Source organism: Atractosteus spatula, chromosome 10 (assembly GCF_055471065.1).
Source record: "Atractosteus spatula isolate fAtrSpa1 chromosome 10, fAtrSpa1.hap1, whole genome shotgun sequence".
Lineage (NCBI taxonomy): Eukaryota > Metazoa > Chordata > Actinopteri > Semionotiformes > Lepisosteidae > Atractosteus > Atractosteus spatula.
This window is the reverse complement of record NC_142715.1, coordinates 12927715-12935687: the sequence shown is the minus strand read 5'-3', so window position 1 is coordinate 12935687 and position 7973 is coordinate 12927715. Positions and strand designations below refer to the sequence as shown.

The 7973-nt window shown below is 39.2% G+C and overlaps 2 non-coding genes across 2 annotated transcripts; one reads left to right on the top strand and one right to left on the bottom strand.

Moving 5' to 3' along the window:
• Positions 1-254: 254 nt before the first annotated feature.
• trnar-ucg (transfer RNA arginine (anticodon UCG)) lies at positions 255-327 on the bottom strand. Its single transcript has one exon. It is a non-coding gene; the product is annotated as a tRNA-Arg (tRNA).
• A 5679-nt stretch (positions 328-6006) lies between these two features.
• Positions 6007-6088, top strand: trnas-gcu (transfer RNA serine (anticodon GCU)). Its single transcript has one exon. It is a non-coding gene; the product is annotated as a tRNA-Ser (tRNA).
• Positions 6089-7973: the final 1885 nt, after the last annotated feature.

Below are 7973 nucleotides of genomic sequence, written 5' to 3'. Positions count from 1 at the left end.
TGAACTTTACAGGCAAATGTAAGGTTATGTTTAAGAAAAAAAAAACTTATTTTCAACGTGATTATTTAAGACAGTTGTTCGGAACAGTATGTCTTCTCATATCTGTGGCTGTGGTCCTACAATAACGGTGATGAAACAGACGTTATGTGCGGAAAGAACTGGAGATGGAACAGGAGACTCACCCAGTCTATAGTAAGGTTGTGTAGGACCGCACACACTAGGAAGAGTGTTGAGTAGCGGGTGTAAAACCTTCACGAGCCAGACAGGAATCGAACCTGCAATCTTCTGATCCGAAGTCAGACGCGTTATCCATTGCGCCACTGGCCCCACTATCATCTTACTCAACTGCACTACAGTGAGCTCAGAGCCGCTACTAGTAATACATTGTCCAGATCCGCATTTTCTCAATTAGATTCACGTGTTTTTTACGTGTGTCTAATTACTACGTCTTTCATTTTGTCTGGTTTTATAAAAATGTCTCTTGAAAACAGACAAAGGGTTTATGTGTCTCCCTGAAATTCACACACGAAGGAAGTCACACGAGGAAGGAAAGATATCGCGTTTAAAGAGAATCCAGAGTGGAGACGCCGGCGAATGAAAACGAAGCTTCATATAGTACGAGCGCACTACCACTGAACTAAACTCCTGATAGTGAACTTTTTCCGCAGGTTAATTGTGTTAGGAAATGTGAACAGTCAACAGAGCGCATTTTAAAGGCCAAAGCAAGACAATTAGATGTGAAGAGAATTCTGCTTCTCTGTTTACTGAGCTTTCGGTGAACGTCAAAGTGAAAGACAAATTCGCTATTTTCACTTTTTAATTAAGGAACAAGAAAACACCATCCTTCGAGCCGGATTCAAAACAGCTACATAACAATCGTCCGCTGCTTTTTTAAACAGTTTTACGCTCTAGCAACTGAGCTATCGAAAGGTCGACTCCAACCGCACACGTTTTGTCATACGCGTAGCCCAATGTAGTGTAGAGTTCCTGTTTATATAAATCGCAGTTCGACATCAAAATACTCACTAACAGTCTCGTTTAGTAGAAGAAATGGACCAGGATTCTACTGTATAATCTTCCAGAGGTCTTACAAAACGTTTGGAGGGACATCAGTGCAGGTGGAAATTGACTCTTTTTCTAGTGGGATCAGTACCATATAAAACCTTTCTTTTGGATTGAGAAGAGGATCATGGTGACACTCAAAACATCCCTGTCTTTGCTTCTTACGAGGACTTTTGAGCTGCAAACATCGGTTCAAAACAAAACTCTGCTACTGCAGTTGCTTCTTGGAGAGTTTCTTCAAATCTTTCAACTGAACGTCTTGGGATATTGACGATGATATAATACAGATTGTGGTATTCTTTTGATCGAAAATTTTATTAAAATATGAGCCTCTTTTACCTTTGTCTTGGATGTTTCGCAAGGTATAATACTTTCCCTTGCATCCTCAGATAAACATTCTAAATACCACAAAGTTACAATATATGGAATAGCATTTATTTTTACATATGTTTTAAAATGTACTCTTATTTAAAGCTACATTTAGTGCTAGGTAAAGATAACGTTGCTAATACTGATGTAGTAGAAATGTAAGATGAATTGATAGCTTTATCTGAGCTAAAAAAGTCCTAAAACGCCTCCTATAACAGGAAAGGACTCGTAGCAAGATTAAACTCCAAACGTTGCTATTACATTATGCATTATGTAAACACGACCGATTTCAGCTTCTGGTGAGTGCAGTTTTTCCAAATTGAATCAAAACTACAGCTCGAATGAAATAAAAAAAAGTTTATGTGTCTCTTTGCTGTAACAACTCTGCCAAAACTATTCAGATAAATCAGAATAGCATCAGAACGTGACTAGATTTTATTGGATATTAGGAAATTTATTTGTGTGCATTTCCCCCTACGATCATAATACCTTCCTGTTTTCATCGTGTTTATTGTTTCTGCCTGTGATCTCGGAAATAAAGTATGTGTTCACCGAAATATTCCGGGAGTTTGCTGTGGTTTGAGAGGAGTGTATGAAGGTAATGAATGAGGGAGGACACGCGCATTCAGCACGGGGAGCGCAGAGCAATGAGCCGCGCCTGCAGCTCGCTGAGTCTTTTCTTATATAACCACTGAGTCCGGACACACAGCGTTTCCAGCCCGTGTTGGAGATTTACAGTTCAGAAAACGACTGTCTCGAGCAGAAACTGATCTTCCTGCTTTAGTTAAGGTTATCGGAATCGGCGGCTGCTGTGGGGGTATAGCGCTTGTACTGTATCTCTCTTCTCTGGCTAAACACTATCTACTGTAAAGTATAGAAATAGACAGAAGATGAAATACAGCTACAAATACTTCAGTAAGGCCGAGCAGATAGGAAAGTTTAAATCAAATGTTCTATAACTCGATCTGCCTATATTTTCGAACTCTCTGTTCGAGCTCTGATATAATCCTCTCTGCTCCTGTCGTTGTCACTCTGCATTCCGTAGGGCTACAGGTTGATTTCACAATGCCACAATTAATTAAATACAGGAGAAACCGCACGGACAGCAATATGTTTTAAGAAATCTTCTTCTGGATTTATATTTCGGTCTTTCTCCTTTAAATGCATACCTTGCCGTAAATCTTTACTCGATTACAGGCACCCCAAACAGTTTTTAAGGCAGAAATCGAACCCCATTTGATTTTCTGCTAATAACGTGTAAGTGTTCACGAAGCATTTCCCTGCACATCGGGTGCCCACAAATCGGTTTCTCCGTTTTCCTCTTCCTGTCGTTGTTAGCGAGCACAAGAAGACGGGACAAATGCAAGAGAGGGAAAAGGGAGCGGCTGTCAAGAGTGAGATTTGAACCCACGCTTCTATTCAGAGACCAGGGGGTGAGTTTCCCGAAAGCATCGTAGCGCTAAGAACATCGTAAACTCGCTCTTAAGATCGATCGTTGATTTACGAGTGTTTCCTAAAACCTATCGTAACTAAAGTAGAACGTTATAATCCTTCGTAATCTACGTGCTCCCCGACCCACTCGTTAATCACTAAGTGCTTCTTAAACTGGCTACCTCTTGCGCCAACCTTAGCGACAGAGATCGCCAGACAGAGCACATTCAATTCACATCATGGGAATTCTCTGGAAATATAGAATACTAAGATTTTATATTAAGGATTTTGATATTTTGTTGTACTATGTAAGAGGAAATTCGAAAAAAGAACATTTATTTATACAGTTATGAATTTATTAGTCATCTTGGGTAAATTTCATATTCATAAATCAAATGTTTTAATAATACTCCCTCTTTTAGTACTTTTGGGGTGGGGTTTAAATTGTATTTAAATTCCATAAAGAACGTGAAACATGTAACATGTATTACAATGTAGCGCCACGCAGGGCGGGCTGAGAACAGCACCTGGGGACTACCGGACTGTATATAGTGGGACGGAGGCTGAGATACAGTCTCTTCCCTTCGTGTGTGTGTATGTTAGTGTAGGTGCAGCGCTGTAACCCCTGTCCCTGTGTGTGTACCTTTCCCGATTCGAGTTATTAAATGTGTTGTTCAACCCCATTCCCTGAGTCCTACGCCTGTTCCATTCCGTACCGAAACCCGCGGTCCATACAATATTTTAAGTTCGAATGCCGTTTTATGTTCTGTCTTGATTGTTGACGGTAAAGCTTAGACCTACTTGTTTTTAAATTTGATTATAGGTCCTGTATTTGTTGAGTGACACGTGCCAAGCTTAGTAGTTAATTTTTCCAGATGTCATGTTAATAAGACCAATTAAAAAGGAGTTCCAACACACCCAACAACTTTAAATAACAACAGTATTTTCTCTTGAAACACTGTGATTCCTAACGATGGCAGCGTGACAAAAAATATTGCTTTAAATCAAAGACGTCGTGCAGGACGCATACACTGTTCACACAGTTAAACTTGGTTTTCTTTTACAGCATGTCAGTCATTTATTTTATTACACCATATAATGAAAGTATTGTCAATCAATTGTTTGTCAATCGACTTGTGATGCTTTTTGCTAAGCGACTTCAGGGGCGGGGTTAACAAAGAAGTACTTTATACTCGCTCGTTAAATGATCGATTAAGAGGGGTTTTGGGAAACCCACGAAAAAGTAGCTTGTATGTTACCTACGTACATCGTAAAGTTGCTCGTTCGTCTCTAAGATTCATCGTTTTCGGGAAACTCACCCCAGAACACCCAAGCGATGAAAAGACAGGAGTCCTTGAGTCTGGCGCCTTAGACCACTCGGCCATCCTGATAAGGTACTGTAGGTTTATTCCATGCTGAAAAGAGAAGGAAACACAATGTTTCAGCTGTGGAGCCTTCTTTGATTGTGACTCGAAGTAAACCTTTACCTTTCCTTGTTCGTTTGATGTTAATTTATCTCCGTCAAATACCTAAGAGTATCTAAACTCGACAGTTGCTTTCAGTAGCTAAAGACAGGCTATACTGCTCCAGGTGAGGCTCGAACTCACAAAGAGGGTAAAACGCCTGATTGTCGGGAGTGGGATTTGAACCCGTGCCTCTATTTGGAGAGTGAAACACAAAGCTTAAAAGACACGAAGCTGTGAATTTGCTGTTTTAAACAGCTCGACTATTCTGAAAAAATGTGTGCTGATTACACCAGTCGCATTCGATTTTCCGTAACTTTAGGACGATTGATACTACTAGACTAACACAATTTGTGGCGTTTAGCATGACATGGAAAACGGTACCGGAGCATTCGGGTCCGGACTACCAGACTCAGAAACAGTTTTTACCCCCGCACTATCAAACTATTAAACTCCCAGCCTCTCTCACTCTCTCCTCACCTCTCACCTATGATCTGAACCTCACAGTGCCTTCTTTCTTACCAAAAACCCAAACACACATTGAAAATCTGCCTCTACCATACATGTCAAAAGCTCACTCCCCATCATTTCTATCCCTTTATTTCATTCTTTTGATGCATGTTTTTGCACATAACCTGTTACCTTTTTGTTATTTTGCACACTGCCTATTGTTGTTTTTTGCACATCGGCTGTTGTCTCTGTCTTTCTTTTGTTATACAATTGTATTGTTGTTGTGTTTTTTTCGTTGTACCCAGTGGGCAAAAGACGTATAATATACGTCTATTAAACGCATACCTTAAACGTCTAAATGTGGTCCGCAATTCGTCTAGAATGAAATTCTAATATACGTCTATTGTTATACGTCAATTATACGTCTATGATTAGATGTTCATTATACGTAAATGGTTAGAGTTCTATTATACGGATAAATTTAGAAGACAATTATACATATATGGTAGGAGTTCCGGACAACTTTAGAGGTCTATTATACGGATAACTTTAGAGGTCTATTATACATCAAAGATAGGTTTTACTGGTGTAGAAACTAGTAAATCAACCCAATGATTTGGTTTAGAAATTTATTCTGAAAATACACATTCACACCTGAAAAATATGTATTTCAAATTATACATTGTATACAATCAATCAACAATCAACATACTTGTACATACTTTTGGTGAACAAAAAAATTTGCTTGCATTTCATCTTTCGCAAGCTATATGATTTAAAAAAAACAAGTTGTTCTGCAAAGGAAATTAATAAACGCATAAAACCAAATCAAGACCTCTTTGAGTGTCCCAAATTACATGTTCTGTAAAACAAGACAGGAAAAAAGGTACCGCTGGCATTCAGATCCAGGATCTCCTCTTTATGAAACAGGTGTTTTAACCAGCTTTACCACAGCACCGGCAGAACACTATTCTTATACAGGTGGGTACCCACCCTCAAACCTTTGTTCTCCCGCTACTTTACCTTTGCCTACTGTCCTGTCTCTCTCACACATGAAGAAGACTCCACGGCCGAAACATTGTGTTCTCTTTCTTCTTTTTTTCAGCATGGAATAAACCTATTACCTATTCTTATACAGCCGCTTGGACACACCGCTCTGAGACATCTGAGGTCGATGTGCGCTGAGCCTGGTCGCCGAGCAAAATCATGCCCAAGGGGAAGTGGTATGCGAGACGAGGTGGCCGAGTGGTTAAGGCGATGGACTGCTAATCCATTGTGCTTTGCACGCGTGGGTTCAAATCCCACCCTCGTCGGTTTATGTCTTCGACTTGTGATCCGTTTCTAAGTTGGACTTGCTATCTTTATCTACTGTAGTAGAGTAGTAATATTTCTAGCGTTGGCTGAATATGGCTTACAGCAGTAGCTGACAGATATAGTCTCTTAATAGGTTAAATTTATGCTTTGTACTGCTTTCACCTGACATTAATAGTAGTCCTGATGAACGATTTAGGGACATGGCGCATCTTGAAAATGTTCTTGTTAATTTCAGTTTGGAAAAAATGCACTCACCAGAAGCAGAAACTGGTCGTATCTGCAAAATGCGCAATGCAATAGCACTGTCTTGCAATGAGTCCTTACCTGTTACAGGAGGCGTTGTAGGACTTTTTTAGCTCAGAAAAAGCTATCAATTCATCTTACATTTCTACTCCATCAATATTAGCAATGTTATCTTTACTAAGCTCTAAATATAGCTCTAAATAAATGCAAATTTTAAAATACATTTTAAAATAAATGCTATTCCATATATTGTAACTTTGTGGTATTTAGAATTTTTATCTGAGGATGCAACGGAAAGTATTATACAAATGTGAAAGAGGCTTGTATTTTAATACAATTTTCGATCAAAAGAAAACCAAAATCCGTATGATATTACCATCAATATCCCTCGATATTGACGTTCAGTTGAAAGATTTGAAGAAACTCTCAAAGAAGCAACTGCAGTTGGAGAGATTTGATTTGAACTGATGTTCGCAGCTCAATAATCCATTCGTCCTCGAAAGAAGCAAAGGTTAGTATGTTTTGAGTGTCAACATGATCCTCTTCTCAATCCAAACGAAAGGTTTTATGTGATCCTGATCCCACTAGAAAAAGAGTCAATTTCCGCCAGCACTGATATCCCTTTAAATGTTTTATAAGAACTCTGGACGTTTATAGAGTAGAAGCCTGGTCCATTTCTTCTACTAAACGAGACTATGGGAGTGGGTATTTTGATGTCGAACTGGGATTTAAATAAAGAGGAACACTACACTACATTGGGCAACGCGTGTGACAAAACGTTTATTTTCTGACCTCTCGATAGCTCAGTTGCTAGCTCTTAAGATTGTTGAAAAAGCAGCGAGTATTTCTTATGTCCCTGGTTTGAATCCAATTCAAAGGATGGTGTTTTCTTGTTCCTTAATCAAAAAGGGAAAATTGCTTATTTGTCTTTCACTTTGACATTCACCCGAAAGCTCAGTATACAAAGAAGTAGAGGCTCCTGTTCTGAATAATCCTCAAGTCTGATTGTTTTGCTTAGACCTTTAAAATGTACACTGTTGACTGTTTGCGCTTCCTAACACAATTAAAAACCCGCCGACAAACTTACCGATCGGGAGCTTAGTTCAGTGATAGCGCGCACTTAAGACGCTCCGTTTTCTATCGCCGGCATTTTTGTATTCTCTTTCATCGCGATATCTTTTATTCTTCGTGTGTGAATTTCAGGGAGACTCATAAACCCTTTGTCTGTTTTAAAGATACATTATTTTAAACCAGACATAATGAAAGACGTAGTAACTAGACACATGTACAAAACACATGAATAGTAGCGGCTCTGAACTCAATGTGGTGCTGGATGGGAATGCAATACAAACGCCAATGGCACAATGGATAACGTGTCTGATTACGGATCAGAAGACTTTAGGTTTCTACTCCTTACTGGTTAGTGAAAAAGCTTTTAAACCACGCTATTCAACACTGACATCGTAGTGTGTGCGGTCCTACACAACCTTCCCAGTGGGCAAAAGACGTATAATATACGTCTATTAAACGCATACCTTAGACGTCTAAATGTGGTCTGCAATTCGTCTAGAATGAAATTCTAATATACGTCTAAAGTTATACGTCAATTATACGTCTATGTTTAGACGTTCATTATACATA